At 37.4% G+C, this 18,580-nt stretch overlaps 1 protein-coding gene and 1 long non-coding RNA gene across 4 annotated transcripts in view; one reads left to right on the top strand and one right to left on the bottom strand.

Moving 5' to 3' along the window:
- ZCCHC7 (zinc finger CCHC-type containing 7) overlaps positions 1-18,580 on the top strand; it is a 253,514-nt gene that overhangs the window by 60,566 nt on the left and 174,368 nt on the right. The window lies entirely within an intron of this gene.
- The window catches only part of LOC132663204 (uncharacterized), a 77,660-nt gene that overhangs the window by 58,006 nt on the left and 1,074 nt on the right, over positions 1-18,580 (bottom strand). The window lies entirely within an intron of this gene.

Below are 18,580 nucleotides of genomic sequence, written 5' to 3' on the forward strand. Positions count from 1 at the left end.
AAAAATATTACGGGTGTGAAAGTTATTGAATTGATATATTGAAAACTCTTGTTTCAATTGTAAAATTTAGGGGTTGTAGGCCATTATATATAATCTAAATCAAAATTGTGTAGTTTATATTTTTCAGGAAAATATTTGAGGAGATGTGTATCAAAATACTTTTAATCAACTAATCAAGAGAATTAATCAGTCTTTTCTCCCAAACATAAAGTGTAAATTTTAACCTCTAATCCATTCTGCTGATTTGGACATTTTGGATTATTTGGTTTTTTATTTACAAAAAGTAAATATTTGGGAGTTGAATTTGAGTCTTTTCAAATCCGTCAGGTTAATCCTGGATATTTAGCAGAAATTTTTTCCCTGATGACTTAGGAGAATAGCTCAAACTACAAAAATGCACAGATACTTAAATCTAAGCACATATATTCTAACACTGTAACAGATTGCTTTAATTTTATTTAATGTTTCAGTTAAATGTGAGATATGTAGGTTTTTAAAAAACTGAATGAGGTTAACAAAGAAATATAGAATATGTTATAGCTTTCTTTGTTATTACCTTGTCCTTCCTGTTTATTCATGGTTTTGCAAAAGGTAGATGAGGGTTTTTTTTCTGTTTTAGTTGTTCAGAGGATATTTAATGAAAAAGAATGAACTTAGAAGAGCAGAGTGTATACCTAAAGAAGATGCTACTACTTGAAATTGTATTAATCTTTAGGGTCTTCAGAGATTTGCTTTAAAATGTTAAACTTTGTCACAAATCTTAAAAGGAGGTGAAATGACAACAAATGTTTACAGCAGCATTATTTGTAATAGTCAAGACATGGAACTAATCCAAATGTCCATCAGTTGATGAATAGATGAATAAATTGCAGTATATTTGTACAGTAGAATATTATTCAGCTATAAAAAGGCATGAAGTACAGATGCCTGCTGCAACATGCATAAACCCTAAAACGTTATGCTAAGTCCAAGGAGTCAGGCTTAAAAGGCTACACATCCTAGGATTTCATTTATGTGAAATATCTAAAATACACAAATCCATAGAGACAGAAAGTAGATGAGTAGTTGCCAGGGGTTGTATGGAAGACGTACTGGAATTTGATGGTGGTCATGGCCACACACCTTTTTGAATATATTATAAACCACTGAATTTAGGGGCGCCCGGGTGGCTCAGTTGGTTAAGCATCTGACTTTGGCTCAGGTCATGATCTCGCGGTTTGTGGATTTGAGCCCCACATTGGGCTCGGGGCTGACAGCTCAGCGTGGAGCCTACTTCTGATTCTGTGTCTCATTCTCTCTTTGCCCCTCCCCTACTTGTGCTCTGTCTCTCTCTGCCTCTCAAAAATAAATAAATGTTAAAAAAAAAATTAAATTTATAATTATAAACCACTGAATTTAAAAGGGAAACTTTTTTTTTTTTTAATGTTTATTTGTTTTTGAGAGAGAGAGAGAGAGAGAGACAGAGACAGACAGACACAGAGCGTGAGCCTGGGGGAGCATAGAGAGAGGGAGACACAGAATCTGAAGCAGGCTTCAGGCTCTGAGTTGTCAGCACAGAGCCTGACGCGAGGCTCGAGCTAACCAACATGAGATCATGACCTGAGCCGGAGTCGGATGTTTAACCACCTGAGCCACCCAGGTGCCCCAAAAGGGTAACTTTTATGGTATGTGAATTGTATCTTAGTTAAAAAGGAGGGGGGTGAAATATATAAACTGCTGGTTTATAGAGAGATTATTACCAGAAGAGCTTGTCATTCTTCATTTTCTTTAATATGTAAAAGTAAAATCTAGGGCTAAGACAACTGAACCTATTGATAGGGAAATGGGCTGGCAGATTGAGGCTGGCCTTTTGGGGAGCTTTTTTTTTTTTTAATTAAAAAATATTTATGAAGTGTCTGACTTCAGGTGATAATCTTCCAGTTTGTGAGTTTGAGCCCCACATCAGACTAACTGCTGTCAGCCTGTCAGTGCAGAGCCTGCTTAGGCTCCTCTGTGCCCCCCCATCTCCTGCCCTTCCCCCACTGACACACTCCTCTCAAAAGATAAATGAAGCATTCGAAAAAAAAAAAAAAAGAAGAAGAAGAAGAAGAAGAACTTGATTTAAAAAAATTATAAAATTGTTGGGGCACCTGGGTGGCTCAGTTGGTTAAGTGTCTGATCCTTGGTTTCTGCTCAGGTCATGATCCCAGGGTTCATAAGTTTGAGCCCCACATAAAGCTCCTCACTGACAGCAGGTGGCCTGTTTGGGATTCTCTCTCTCTCTCCCTCTGCCATTCCCCCACTTGATCTCTGTCTCAAAATAAATAAATTTTGAATATAAAAGAAGGAATTCTAAAAAAGAAATTATAAAATTGTTGGGGCACCTGGGTGTCTCAGTCGGTTAAGCGTCTGACTCTTGATTTCGGCTCAGGTCATGGGCTCACGGTTCATGAGTTTGAGCCCCATGTGGGACTCTGCACTGACAGCAGAGCCTGTTTGGGGTTCTCTGTCTCTCTCTGGACCTTCCCTGCTCACTATCTCTCTCTCTCTCTCTCTTTTTCTCTCTCAAAATAAATAAATAAACAAACATTAAAAAATTTTAAGTTGCAGTTATCAGTCTTTTATGAAACCTTAAGAATAATATTTTAATTTTTATTAATCATAGAGGCATATTTTATTTTTATGTTACAGTTTCATATTAGTGTTATCTTTACTTACATGTTTTTATATATCATTTAAAGATTTATAGTTAGGTGTAGAAATTTTAAAGAAATGTAAAAGCCTTGCAGAGAATCAGGCTGTCTGGAAATCATGCGATTATTTGTAAGGTTTCAGTGTACTCGTTTCAATTTGAGAGACTGACAACTTTTCAGGTAGATTGTAGATACTATGTTAAGTTACAGAAACTTGCCCTGCTGGAAATATTTAAGAAAATAAGAGTAACTTTATATTAAAATTAATGTAGATATTTATGAAGTATAAGTATATACTAATAATAAGTTAGGTTGATTAAAACTTCTCTGAGTACTTTTTGCATTAAAAATCTTACATTAGCATTAGGTTTGTAAGATGTTCATATGATCAAAATTAGGCATTTCTAAAATTTAATGAATAGCAGTACAATGTGTACCCTTTGAAATCATGAGAACATTCATTTTGTAATGCAGAGGAGAGAGAATAGATATTTGAATATAAAATATCAGTTCAGCTTTCAAAATCAATCCACTGTAAAATATTGGTTGCCTTAGAGGTCAGTCATACTGAATTGTATGCTCTATTATTTGAAGTGTGGTTTGTTTTCAACCTGCTGCGGAAATCCTGTTCCTTCAGTTATATTTTAGGGCTGCTATGTGAGTACATTGCTGGGTTGGCTCTAGGTTTTTGGAACTTGGGTCCCATAGACATTCTTAGTAACGTGCTTTCACAACTTTTGCTTTTATATTCAGCTGAAACAAAAAAAATTGTTGATATTCAAAGTGTTTTGACCTACAAAATAGCAGGTTTTTATGGTTCAACCAAATAGTCATTTGCTTCAGATTACTAGGCATAGGAGTATAATTTCTGTATTAATAGTAAATATTTATTGTACTTTTCTGAGCACCTTATATGTATTAACTCATTTTATCCTCACAACAACCCAGTGAGGGTTGTTATCATCTCATTTATAGATGAAGAAGAAGGTCTGAAGAGATTAATATCCCTAAGTAAAAGAGAGGCAGGCTCAGGATTTCAGCCCAAGTAGTCTTACTCCAGAGCCAATACGCTTACCGACAATGTTCGGTTTCCTTCTGCTCCTGCTCTAGCCCCTTCTTTACCCTCTGGTAGTTTTGTAAATTAAAGCCGAATATTTCTTTCTCTTGCCTTGAGCCCTCCTTTCCCTACCCAGTGTTAATTAGGTGTTGGACTTTTATCGCATTGTATTTGTTTTGTAACTATGTCTTATTCCAGATGTGTTTTGTAACTATAGGAATAGATACTTAAGGAGTCTTTAAGCAGAATTTACTATACTGATGTTCACACTTGTACATATTATTTTGTGAATTTCAGAAGCTTTCTATGGTCTGTATCAGCTCAGTTAACACTTGATGAATGCTTTTGTGTCAGATCTTATTATGTAGCAACTTAATATGTGTAATAATGTTAACTGAACTGATAAATCTTGGAATCAACTTAGTCTGTATCATCTGAAAATTCAGGCAGTGTTTTGATCACTGGTAAAGTACGTTTCCTGTTTTATTCAGTTCGTAATGGCAGTTTTTCAGGTTCCCGTTATTGGCTTCCATCAAGGCAACAAGCATCCAAAAAATATGCCAGAGCTGGGAGAGCAAGAGATACTCTGTTTTTTACTCCTAGAGCCTGGTCTCTTACTCATCCTGAATCCCTTTCTACCTCTCTTTGTGGAATTCTTTTCTGTACTTGGTATTAGAAGGGAAATAGTATCAATACCCTAAAGAAGGCAATGTGATATGATATTATATTTAAATCACCAGAGTATATCCAAACTTCCTTAAAAATTATATGCTCTGGGGGCCTCTGGGTGGCTTAGTTGGTTAAGCATCTGACTCTTGGTTTTGGCTCAGGTCATGATCTCATTCATGGCTTATGAGTTCAGGCCCTGCCTCGAGCTCTGCATGGACAGTGCGGAGCCTGCTTGGGATTCTCTTTTTCCCTTTCTTTCTTCCCTGCCCTTGTCCCCACTCACATGGCCACACTCTCTCGCTCTCAAAATAAATAAAACTTAAAAAAAATTGTAGTCTGTTGCAGTGGTGTATGAATCTGGTTTGCTAATGGCACAATTTGTACAAAGTGCATTAACAAGCATCACATTCTTGGGCAGATAAGTATCTGGGTTGTTTTGTGGGTTTCTTACATTATATAGCGTGACCATAGAGTAGACCTCTTGGGCCCAAGCAGCCTGAAATTTTGCTTAAGGGAATAAACTAAAACTGAAGGGTTCATTTTTTTTTTTATTAAAAAAAAAAACAAACCTTTTTTTTTTTTTTTTTTTAATGTTTATTCATTTTTGAGAGACAGAGAGAGACAGAGCATGAGTGGGGAAGGGGCAGAGAGAGGGAGACACAGAATCTGAAATAGGCTCCAGGTTCTGGGCTGTCAGCACAGAGCCCAATGCGGGGCTTGAACTCACAAACTGTGAGATCCTGACCTGGGCTGAAGTCGGACGCTCAACCGACTGAGCCACCCAGGTGCCCCTGAAGGGTTCATTTTAAAATATGGAATAGCTGAGGTCAAGTTGAATAATTTTTGAGTTTGAGAGTGAATTTTATTGAATTACTATTTGTTCTAGCTTTTTAGCATATAAAGCTGTCTAGTGTTAGATTATCAGTAGTTTCATAACAGAGACCATTAACATAGTATTGGGTGAGGAAATGAGTTCTCATGCTATTTTTGGTATGCCAGAACCCAAGGAAGTAGCCATCTTATACAAAAATTTAGTGCTGATTTTATTGTTTATACTATTGCTGTTAGATATTTTTGTTACATATAGCTAAATAAACCTTTGATTTAAAAGCTAGAAAAATGAATTATGAGTAAATATAACTTAGACAAAAATTTCCATCATGAGGTATATAAGAGGATAAGTAATCGAAGGGGGTAAATGAGTGAGATTGAGGTTAAAGTGACCTATGCATAAAGGGTTTAAAACTGGTTGGGTAAACGGGTATATTCGTTAACTTAGGGAATCTTTTATAAATACTTTATTGTAAAATTTAGAAATAGCAATATAAAATAGTATCAGTTTATGGTGTTGGAGATATTGATGGTTTTCCCAGTGAGCACCTGATGTCAGATGCTGTGGTCCTGAGTTAGTCCTCTTTCCTAATTAATCATCAGCTGTTGACATTTTTCCCCTTGGCCTCAAGGATACTGCCTATCTTGGTTTTTCTACCTCGCTGGCCATACCAAGGATTCTTTGGTTAGTTCAGCGCTTCTGTGGGAAATGCTTGGTTGAGAGTAGAGCTTAAAAAGCTAGTTTGTCTTTATAAATCTTGATTCTGCTGCTTATTATGTGACCTTGGGCAAATTACTCACCTTCTTGTGCTTCAGTTTCCTGATCTGTAAAATGGAGGCTTACTATGAGGATTAAATACCTTAATATATATAGTAAAGCTTTTAGAATAGTATTTGGTGCATACTGTAAGTGTTAGCTATTGTTATCTTTCTGACCTTTAAACACTATTGACCTTAGGTCTTGATCTTCAGGCCTTTTCTCATATATTATTTCCTACAAGATCTTTTAATTTCTGTGGATTTCCTTCCTCTGAAGGCTAGACTTATTTCCTCTTGCTTTTTTTCCAGCTTTATTGAGGTATAATTGACAGTCTTGTGTACTTAATAGACACCTTAAGAAATCACATGTAGGGGCGCCTGGCTGGCTCAGTTGGTAGAACATGCAACTCTTGATCTTGAGGTTGTAAGTTTGAGCCCCATGTTGGATGTAGAGATTACTTAATTTTTTTTTTAAATTTTTGTTTATTTATTGAGAGAGAGGGAGAGCATGTGAAGGGGAGGGGAAGAGAGAGAGGGAGACAGAATGCCAAGCAGGGTCCATGCTTTCAGCACAGAGCCCAAGACACAGGGCTTGATCTCACAGACCATGAGATTATGACCTGAGCTGGAACCAAGAGTCGTTCACTTAACCAACTAAGCCATCCAGGTGCCCCTTAAAATAAAGCCTTTAAAAGAAAAAAGATATCACATCTGAGGTCTTGATTTGGCTTTCCTCTTCCCTCCTCCTACCCTAGACTTTTAATCTTAGCAAATGGAAACTCTGTTTTTCCAGTTGCCAAATAACACTAGAGTCATCTCTCTGCTTTCTCGCACACTGCACATTCAGTCCATCAGTAAAAACAGTTTTGGAATATATCTAGAATCTGATCATCCATAACCCATCCTGGATGGGTATCATCTCTTGATGGATTGTTGCAGTAGCCTTCCAACTGTTCTTTCGGCAGATATTTTTGTCTTCTTATAGTCTGATCTCCATAATGCAGTCACAGCAGCCCTTCTGGTCAGGTCATGTGAGTTCTTTTTATTTTTTTTATTATTTTTTTTATTTTTAAAAATTTACATCCGAATTAGCATATAGTGCAGCAATGATTTCAGGAGTAGATTCCTTAATGCCCCTTACCCATTTAGCCCATCCTCCCTCCCACAGGTCATGTGAGTTCTTAAAAAAAATTTTTTTTAAAGTGTTTATTTGAGAGAGAGAGAGAGAGAGAGAGAGAGAGAGAATGAATGTGAGCAGGGGAGGGGCAGAGAGAGAGGGAGACACAGAATTTGAAGCAAGCTCCAGGCTCTAAGCTGTCAGCACAGGGCCTGATTTTGTGCTCAAACTCATGAACTGTGAGATCATGACCTGAGCTAAAGTCAGACGCTTAACCCATTGAGCCACCCAGGTGCCATTGTCATGTGATTTGTTTACTCAAAATGTGTCAGTGAAATCTTACATGGTGAAATTCAGAATCCTTACTTTGTTTTGTTTTGAGTATTTTCTTTTCTTTATTTTAATTTTATTTTATTTTGAGAGAGAGAGAGAGAGCATGAGCAGGGGAGGGGGTTGGAGAGAGAGAATCTTAAGCAGGCTCCACACTCAGCACAGTGCCTGACACAGGGCTTGTTCCCACAACCCTGGGATTGTGAACCAGAGCCAAAGTCAAGAGTCAGATGCTTAACCGACTGAGCCGCCCAGGTGCCTGAGAATCTTTTTTGTTAAATGTACTTGCTATCATTTTTTTCAAGGTATTAAAAATCTGTTCTAAACATACATGTGCATGTTTAGTTTCATATGGTGTATTTTTACTCTTTAAATTTTCTTTCTCTGTCCTACCTCTTGTGGGTAGCATGTGAATAAATCTTGAAATTTGGGGCAGGAGAAGTGGGAAACGTTAATCCACTTCTAAGGCTGACATCATTTTGAAAATAACTGATTCTAAGGATGAGCAGAATATATTTTATTTAATAGTTCTGAGAGATAGATTTTCATAAACTTTTATCCAAAGTAACTAGATTCATACATTCAGTATAAAGGGTGTTATGAAAATGTAAAGTTCATTAATATGCTGTATATTTTTATCCCCTTGAATGTAATTTAGAGATTATATACTGTAATAGGATTTATGACATTATACTGTTTAATCTTTAGGGTGTTACAAACACATCAGGGACAGTTGGCAGTAACTGAAGTTTGCCTGAATTTTAAGAATGTATTAGTATTACAGAATATCATGAGTTATACTTTAAAATAAATAAAATTTATACTCTTAGAATATTTGCAGATTCAAAGACATTTTTTTCTGCAGGCCAAGAATAAAATCTTTAAGAACTACCAAGATGAATTAAAGATGAAATGATTTATTTCTAAGGTTAGGCCTTAATTAATACATGGGGGATGATCTTGGCATTCCTTCAAAGTATTTGTTTGTGTATCTGAGTTTGCACCTCCTCAGTAACCTAACTGGGATTTATAAAATGGAACAATCTCTTTTCTCCAATTTGGCACTCAAAAGGAGCTCTGACTTATAAAAGGTAAGTGTATTTTTCTCAGGAATAGCCTACCATTTTAAAATAAGACAACAGAAACAATGGCTCAGTGAACTTTCCTCGGTGCTTTTTTTCTTTGCATACAGTAAACACATTGATATAAAATGTGTATATTATTTGAGTCTTTAAACCATTGCTTTTTTTGTTTGTTTTAATTCCATTGTTTATCATTTCTTGTATGTTGGATTTGAATAGTTTAGATTGTAAACTTCAAAAAGAGCAAAGCATTTATCTTTCAGCTTGTGGTCTTGATGTATCATGCACAAGTAGGTACTTACACGCTGTTTGATGTCACTGTTTCCACTTTGGGAGAAGAGAGGATCGATGGACAGAAATGAGGAAAATGGAATTTTAAGATCTTTGGAAATCATATTTTTCACACAGTTGCTCTTCTTTAAAAGATGCAGGTGGTAGTTTTACAGTCTTTTTGTCCTATTTTGAATTGGGGGTTTGATACATTTTTTGTCTTATGTGTTATATCTACGTACGTTGAAAATGCTATCAGACACTGTTATACATTTTGCTTTCTCTTTTCAAACATATTTTAAAGATCTCAACAGGATAAAGGACTAGTACTATTTCTTTTGCTCATGTTTCATCTGTAAATTCAGGTTTTTGGCTTTTTTTTTTTTAATTATTTTATTTTATTTTATTTTTTAATTTTTTAACGTTTATTTATTTTTGAGACAGAGAGAGACAGAGCATGAACAGGGGAGGGGCAGAGAGAGAGGGAGACACAGAATCTGAAACAGGCTCCAGGCTCTGAGCTGTCAGCACAGAGCCCGACGCGGGGCTCGAACTCACGGACCGTGAGATCATGACCTGAGCCGAAGTCGGACGCTTAACCAACCAAGCCACCCAGGTGCCCCTAAATTGTTATTTTAGAGAGATGTAAGCGGGGGAGAGGGGCAGAAGGAGAGAAAGAGATTAAGCAAGCTCCATGCTCAGTGCAGAGCCTGACGCAGGGTTTGATCCCACGACCCCGGGATCATGACCTGAACTGAAATCGAGAATTGAGTGCTCACCCGACTGAGCCACCTAGGTGCTCCCTAAGTTCAGGTTTTATTCTGGTGTCATGTTTTTTCTCTCTGAACCTTTAGCAGTGCTTTTGGCGTAGATCTGCTGGCTGTGAATTCTCTTAGTTTTCCTTCATCTGCAAATATTTTACCCTCATTTCATGAAGGGTATTTTCCCTGCATATGGAATTCCAGGTTAACAGTTCTTTTCTGTCAATCCTTAAAAATGTTGTTCTCCTTCTTTCTGGCCTCTGTGGTTTCTGATGAGAAATTCTCAGTCATTCCGATTTTGTTTCCCTATAAGTAATGCAAGTAAGGGTGAAAATTTAAACTTTCAAGCTACTGTTTCCTCAGATATTTTTTCTGTACCACACTCTCTTTTTCTTCTTGGATTCCAGTGGAATGAATATTAGATCTCTTGTTACTGTCCTACAAGTCCCTGAGGTTTTTGTTTCATTTTTAAATATTTTTTTCTCTCTCTTCAGAATGGGTATTTTCTGTTGTCTATGTTCAGTATCACCTATTCCCTCTATCATATTCATTTGGCTGTTGAGCTTGCCCAGTGGGATTTTCATTTTGGTTATTGCATTTTTCAGTTTCTAAATTTTTCTTTTTGTTCTTTATGTCTTTTATTTCTTTGAAGATATTTCCCATCTTTCTGATCATTCTAAGGGTATTTGTTTTTACCTGTTGGAACATTTTCATAGTAGCTTCTTTTTAAAATCTTTGTCAGATAAATCCATCAGTGTTGGCATCTGTTATATGTCTTTTCTCATAAATGGAAGTTTTCTTAGTTCTTCTTGTATCAGATTTTTTTGGACTGTATTTGGGACAATCTGAGTATTACTTTGTAAGACTGTGTTTTGTTTAAATCTTATAGTGAATGTTATTTTTGTTCTAGTAGGCAATCAGTCTGGTCAGATTTGGGCTGCAAGTTCTAACCAGCTTCTTGGGGGGTCATAGTTCTAATATTAGTTCCTTCTACAAAATCTTTGCCTTACCATGAATGTGTCCTGCATGTGTGCCAAACAGTGGCCAATTTGGAAACTGGTTGGTTGCCTGCCCCTATAGTTTCGTTCTCAAAGTGTGCGGTATGTTATTTTAACATTAGCTCCATGTATGCACAGTTTAGGGGTGAGCTCAGAGGTTCATAAGCAACATCATGGGGTTGCTTCCTTGAGCTTCTCCCTTTTTACAACCTTTTTGGTACTTTTGGCTACCTGGACCGCTCCTCCTTTTGGTCATCCAGCCCCAGAGGTAGAGCTTTAGGTACCCCCTCCTGCTGCATACTTCTTGCAACTGTATCTACATTTGGAGCCAACTAACAGGAAGAAAAAAGGTAAGCAACAGTTCATACCATTTTCTTGATGAAGTCTTCCTCAGAGTTTAGACTCCAGAGTTGCTATACCTGTCACTGCCTCTACCACCATTACAAGACTGCTTGGGGCCTAGGATACAAGAGAATGCTGAAAAGCATACAAACCTGGGGAATTTTCTCTACTCTGAGTGATAGATTTCCTTTCCTGCACCTCAAGCTGCAACTAAGAGGCTTGTCCTGGAGTTCCTTCTGTCTGCCCTTCTCTCTGTTTGCCCGAGTGCCCACTGGCAGGTTTCCCCTTTTGAGTCTAGGCCAGAGGAGACCAGAGAGAGGGGAAAATGGTGAACTCACCACTAGTTTGCTGCTAATTTGAATTCTGATCTTCCCAATCGGCCTGCTGATATTTTCAGATTCCTTAAATAGCTGCTTTATGCATTTTGTCTGGGTTTTATACCTACATTCAGTGGGAAAAACAGGGAAGAGTATGCTTATTCCATTTCATCTGGAATTGGAGCTCCTCATATTTTTGAAATCACCAAAAAGTTTAGAACAAGTGAAGTAATTCTAACTCTAGGATGTGGGTTTCCTCTTAGTCTGATTACATGCTGAATGTGTTTTAACAGTGTAGGTGAGGGGGCATCTGGGTGGCTCAGTTGGTTAAGCGTCTGACTTCAGCTCAGGTCATGATCTCATGGTTTGTGAGTTCAAGCCCTGTGTCTCTTTGTGCTGACAGCTCAGCCTGGAGCCTGCTTCAGATTCTGTCTCTCTCTCTCTGTCTGCTCCTCCTCCATTCATGCTCTGTCTCTCTCAAAAATAAATAAACATTTTTTAAAAATAAAAAAAAAGCGTATGTGAAAAAACTAACCTATATATGGGTTGAATGTGCAAATTTATAAAAACATTTTGGGTGCTGGAAGTCATTGGGATTTTTGCTTTTTTTTTAATTATTTTTTTAATGTATGTTTATTTTTGAAAGAGAGAAAGAGAGCACAAGTCAGGGAGGGGCAGAGAGAGAGGGAGACACAGAATCTGAAGCAGGCTCCAGGTTCAGTGCTGTCAGCACAGAGCCAGATGCGGGGCTTGAACTCACAAACCATGAGATCATGACCTGAGCCGAAGTTGGGGGCTTAACTGACTGAGCCACCCAAGCGCCCCAGATTTTTGCTTTTTTAAATAAGCATGGTACCAGGGCACCTGGGTGGCTCAGTCGGTTGAGTGTCAGACTCTTGATTTTGTCTCAGGTCACGGGCTTATGGTTCTTGGGATTGAGAGTCCCATGCTGGGCAAAGCCTGCTTGGGGTTCTGTTTCTCTGTCTCTGCTCCTCCCTTCTGTGTGTCCATTATTTCTCTCTAAGTAAATAAACACTTAAAAAAAAAAAAGTTAAAACATTAAATAGGTAAGGCACATAAATCTTTTCCTATATAAAAAGTAATTTTAGGGGCACCTGAGTGTCTCAGTCCGTTGAGCATCCCACTTTGGTTCAGGTCATGATCTCACAGTTTGTGAGTTCAAGCCCCACATCGCATTGGGCTCAGTGTGGAGCCTGTTTCAGATCCTTTGTCCCCCTCTCTCTCTGCCCCTCCCCCTCTTGCCCTCTCTCTCAAAAATAAACATTTTTTTAAAAGCTAATTTTATTTTTATGTCTTTCTAATTTGTCACAAAGATTCCAGTGTAAATATCTAACAACTATTTTCTAGCAAGATTTATTTTTGTTTGTTGTCCAAAAGTACAGTGGGTTTTGCTTTTTTTTATCACCAGTGCGTTTTGGGAAAGTTTACTGAAAAATTTTCTTACGTTTTTTTTCTCTTCTCTCATTATGTTTCTTATCTTTCCTTTTCTGTCCTTTTTGTGTGTTTTCATTACTATGTTTATTCAGACTCCTTCCTCCCTTCCCCTCCCCCCGCCCCCATCCTGCTAAAATAGATGATAGGAATTATTTGGGGGTGTTTCTCTGAGAGTTTAAACTGACTGGGAAAGTAACCTATATTCCCCCCACCCCAAGCTATCCCCTTGGCTAATTAGAATTCCAAAGGGCATTAATAACCATTTAAATCGGATTATACCTACCATTGCTAAAGGTGAGATTCAGCTTTAACCCCCTGTTGACAAACCCAACACCTGTCAAAACTGGGTAGGAATTCAGCATTTTGTTTTCATTTCTGTCCTAAGGAAGAAAACTGCAAACTCCTGACACAAAGGTGGTACAGACCACTCCACCTGCCCACTTGTAGCAGTCTAGTTTCCAACAGTGTAAGGAAGTTCTGCCGTTAATTCAGCCATCGTTAGAAGGCCAAAGCTAAATAAATAGCACGTTCTTGTGAAAATAACATTTGCATTGTTTGTGAAAACCCTTTGGGGCAGAGCTGTAGAAAACCACGTAACAGTAAATGTAACAGTAAATAATGGTTTCATTAAATGTAAAAGTGTTACAAAGTGCCAAAAATTCTCTTCTTAGCGATCGACTCTTGCAACAGTAATTTGACAATAGAAATCTCCCAAGGGGCATTAAGCTGGTGGAAAAACAGCTATAATTTCACAACTTTAGATAAAAACAAGTGGAGATTGAGTGACCAATCTTAAAGAGTCAAAAGAAACCAAAAAAGAAAAAAAAAAAGGAAGAAAGAAAAAAGGGGAAGAAGAAACCGTACAAGTTATTCAGTTCAGATTCCTTCATGTAGGTTCTGTCTTTCTCCAACACAGTGAACATGGTCACCTCATAGTAGTCTCTGTGTAAACATCTCAGTAACAGCAAGTATTAAAAAGGCAGTGGACCTGGAATCAGATGACTTGTCATTGTCAGGGAATCTTGATCTGAAATTAATAGCTATTATTTGTTTATTCTCCTTTTACCCCCTAGCCATAGAGTATTATTTGAATATAGCTGCATGTTTGCTTATTTTCTCCACTCTACATTCCCTGACTCTGCCACTAGATCAGGTATGTGTTTTTTTAATTTAAAAATATATTGGAGAATAAGATAATAAGCATGGCTGCAGGAGAGCACTCTGCATAATACATAGTTGAAGTTGAACAATTTTAAAGCAGATAAAGGAACCATGAGATGAAATGCGTATCTTTTTCCACATAATAGGCATTTCTCAAAGAATAATTCTTTTCACTGCTAATGTGTGCGTCAGCTTTCAAAAAGTGTAGATTCAGGAGCTAAGTAAGAAAAATTAGTTGATTTGAGAAAAAGACATCTACTGGAATCTGCACAGCACTCCTTCAACAAAGATATCTATTAGTCAATAGATGTCATCCTCTACACCTGTCTAAAACGACTCATTTCTTTTCCTGATTACCACTTATAGATTTTTCTCTTTTTAAAAAAACTTTACACAAAATGTAAACTTCATACATTGGGATTATTCTTTGGTCTGGATCTTTTCTTTGAATCAAATAAGCTTTGGGATGCTTATTTAGATGTTCAATGGAACAGTGTGGAGAACAGTAATTGTGTTTGGGCTAAAGAATTAATCCATTTAGTCATGGGAAACATTACTTAGCTTTTCCTTAGCAGCTGAATTGTGGTGCAACTTAGGGGCTGTTTTAGGATTTTAGCCTCAAATAGAAACTTTTAGAAATGAGAGTTTATTTGTATTGATGAACATATGCTTTTGGATAATGAGCCATTGAACTGATTTCAATGAAAGTAAAATTGTTTTCCAATTCAATTTTTATTTTATGTTTAACCATGAATTGAAAGCTATATCTTTGTATTGCCCAAATTATTAAAAAAAAAAAAAGGATCTTTAAGTTAGAAGAATAATTCTAATGAAGAAAATGGTTTAATAAGTCATAATTGGTATGGCTTCAGAAAGGACTTGTAAATTCAGAAATTTCTGATGGTTAGTTGCTATTACACTTTTGTACTGTGTCAACCAGGCATTGTAATAAAATTACTTTGATCAACTGTAATTATTCTCTTAAAATAGAAAAATTTACTACATTTTGGGTACTATTAGGGTAAAACAGGTTGTTTGGAAGGTTCTTTTCCATCTCAGGTTCTTTTCTTATGTCATGTTATTTTTTAAAAGTTACTAGTTTAAATGATCGGGTAAGAGCGAATTTCCCAACTGATACAAGCTACCTGCATATACACACCTGTACTGTAGTGAGCCAAGATCTGCAGCCTAAAGAAAAATCTAATTATTTTCTTTTTAACTTTGTGCTTATTGTAGCCCATCTGTTTATGCTGTTGGATTTTTCCTGCATTTCATATAATAATATTTTATATGCACTACCAATTAACAAATATTTATTGAACATTCACTATATATAGAGTTGAACTATACTGAGATGGATAGATACATATATTAAGACGGAAAAAGAAACAAGTTCTGGTTTCAGCTCAGACCTTCAAATCAGGAAGTTAAAGCTGTTTAACTTACCTCCAAACCTCTTTATAAGCTTCTCTCTAAGAATTTGCCCTTTGAGTGTGAGTGTATATGTGTGTGTGAATACTACTGAACCTTTTAAACTCTGCAGTAGAGTTTTCTTTTAATAACAGCCTTGTTGAGATATAATTCACATACCATATAATTTACTCATTTATAGTGTATGATTCAGTGGTTTTATCTTACTGAGTTGTGCAACCATCACCATAATTAATGCTGAAACATTTTTTTTTCTTTTTTTTTTCTTATTTATTTATTTTTTTTTTAATTTTTTTTTCAACGTTTTTTATTTATTTTTGGGACAGAGAGACACAGAGCATGAACGGGGGAGGGGCAGAGAGAGAGGGAGACACAGAATCGGAAACAGGCTCCAGGCTCCGAGCCATCAGCCCAGAGCCCGACGCGGGGCTCGAACTCACGGACCGCGAGATCGTGACCTGGCTGAAGTCGGACGCTTAACCGACTGCGCCACCCAGGCGCCCCAATGCTGAAACATTTTTATCACTCAGAAAGGAATCCATGCCCATTGGTAATCGTTCTTCATTATCCCCAAAACTCTCAGCCCAAGGCAATCACTGATACTTTTTCTACCTCTTACTGATTTGCCTATTCTGGACATTTCACATGAGTAGAATCTACAATATGTGGTTCTTTGTGACTGTTTTCTTTCACTTAACGTTTTCAAGATTTATCCATGTTATAACATGTGTCAGAACTTAATGCCTTTTAATGGTCAAATAGTACTCTATTGTATAGGTATAACACATTTTGCTTATCCATTATCAGTTGATGGACATTTGGGTTGTTTTCACTTTTTGGCTATTCAGAATAATAGCCAAAATGGCTGTAAACATTTGTGTATAAGTTTTCTGTGAACATATCTTTTTTAATTCTTTTGGGTGTATAACCAGGAATGGAATTGCTAGTTCTTACTCATTTCTCTTTTATAGAATGCATAATTTACTCTTAGCTAAATGTCATTTTCCTCTCTTTCAATTTTACCAGATCTCTCCAAATCAGGCCCTACTTACTTCTCTGACCATCCTACTGTTTCTATCTGAGGAGTTGTGTTTGTGTGTCAAGGCATGCCTCAAATGTATCTCCTTTGTGAGATCATTTCCAGTCCTACCCACCAAATAATAATTTTTTTAAATTATTTATTTATTTATTTATTTATTTATTTATTTATTTATTTATTTATTTATTTATTTTGAGAGAGAGTGTGAGCACTAGCAGGGTAGGGACAGAGAGAGAGGGAGAGAGAGAGAATCCCAAGCAGGCTCTGCCCTATCAGCATGGAGCCCAACTGGACCCCATCGAGGGGCTTGCGGGGCTCAAACCACAAACCCCTGAGATCATGACCTGAGCCGAAATCAAGAGGCAGACACAGCTGACTGAGCCACCCAGGTGCCCCCAAATAATTATTTTTTGAGTTAATCTTTAGCACTTGACTCATATTGCTGTTGTATTAAATTTTATGATAGTTCGATAATGTGATTATGTGCCTAAGTCTCACTATATTTTGAATTTTTGAGTACAGGGATTGCCAGGAATCTTTGTTTCTTTGATGATACATAGCAAAATGCCTGGTATGCGGCACTTAATAAGGGTTGTTAGATAAAGTTTTGTAGTCTTTCTGCTCAGTTTCTCTGTGATAAAAAGCCATCTTACGTACTAGTGATTTTCCTGTTCCTCACATGGGCATTCAAAACTTTTTGGTTTCTACCTTATCCACCAAAGCACTCATTGTTTCCCCAGATTTTCTTCCTTTTCAGCTTTCTCATTTCTTGCTGCTTCTTTCCCTGTGCAGAATGTTGTTTTCTATCTTGTCTCATCCTTTGGATAGCCTTGTTACTTTTCAAGCTATTTGTGAATCTAGTCATCAGACATATTGTTCATCTATATTTCTAGGGTCAGCCTAAACTTTGGAATCTATATTATGCACTTACCTTGCTTTTTTTGGATTTTAGGCTAAGGAACAGAATGTTCATTTAAGCAGTCTTTAGTTTTCAAATCCTATTTTACAAATTACTGTTACAAATGACGACTGCCAACACCTATGTCTCTAATTCCCTAGCCACCCCAAATAATTCTTCCCTCCTTTGTATTACCCCATACTGCTTTTCTTCCTTACCCCTGTTAAGGTGCCCTTCTTTTTTCTTTCGTAGGTATATACCCAGCTTTTCTGGTAAGAGTAGGACAGGATAACTGCTTCATCCTTTGCTGAGGATGGGCTCATGGGTGAGTTGTTTTGTGGAAAGCACTCATATGAAAAGCTATGTTTGTCAGAGAGGCACGTAGGTAATTCAGTACGTTTGGTGCCTCATATTTCCTGGGCAAGGCATATTGGATTTCTTTTTTTTTTTTTTTTTTAATGTTTATTTATTTTTGAGACAGAGACAGAGCATGAACAGGGGAGGAGCAGAGAGAGAGAGGGAGACACAGAATCTGAAACAGGCTCCAGGCTCTGAGCTGTCAGCACAGAGCCCTACGCGGGGCTCGGACTCACGGACCGTGAGATCATGACCTGATCCAAAGTCGGACGCTTAACCGACCAAGCCACCCAGGCGCCCTGGCATATTGGATTTCTACTTTTCTGCAGGGCATATATTTATTTATGACACTTTAAGGATATATTTTAGTATGCATTGATAGAAGCAATGTTAACTAGGTAGTCAAACCTGGTAAATAGATGACTGTGTGATAATAAAACCAATCTAGTCTTAAAAAGAGAGTGGTAGTCATTGAGATACCACCTCACGTAGGTCAGAGTGAGTGACTGAAATTAACAAATCAGGAAACAACAGATGCTGGAGAGGATGTGGAGAAACGGGAACCCTCTTGCACTGTTGGTGGGAATGTAAACTGGTGCAGCCGCTCTGGAAAACAGTGTGGAGGTTCCTCAAAAAATTAAAAATAGAATTACCCTACAACCCAGCAATAGCACTACTAGGAATTTATCCAAAGGATACAAGAGTGCTGATTCATAGGGACACATGTACCCCAATGGTTATAGCAGTGTTTTCAACAATAGCTAAATTATGGAAAGAGCCCTAATGTCCAACTGATGAATGGATAAAGAAGATGTGGTTTAGGGGCACCTGGGTGGCTCGGTTGGACATCTGACTTTGGCTCAGGTCATGATCTCACAGCTTGTGGGTTTGAGCCCCGCGTTGGGCTCTGTGCTGACAGCTGAGAGCCTGGAGCCTGCTTTGGATTTTGTGTCTCCCTCTCTCTCTCTCTGTCCCTTCCCCGCTCACGCTTTGTCTCCCTCTCTCTCAAAAATAAATAAGCATTAAAAAAATTA

Source organism: Panthera onca, chromosome D4 (assembly GCF_046562875.1).
Source record: "Panthera onca isolate mPanOnc1 chromosome D4, mPanOnc1 haplotype 2, whole genome shotgun sequence".
NCBI lineage: Eukaryota > Metazoa > Chordata > Mammalia > Carnivora > Felidae > Panthera > Panthera onca.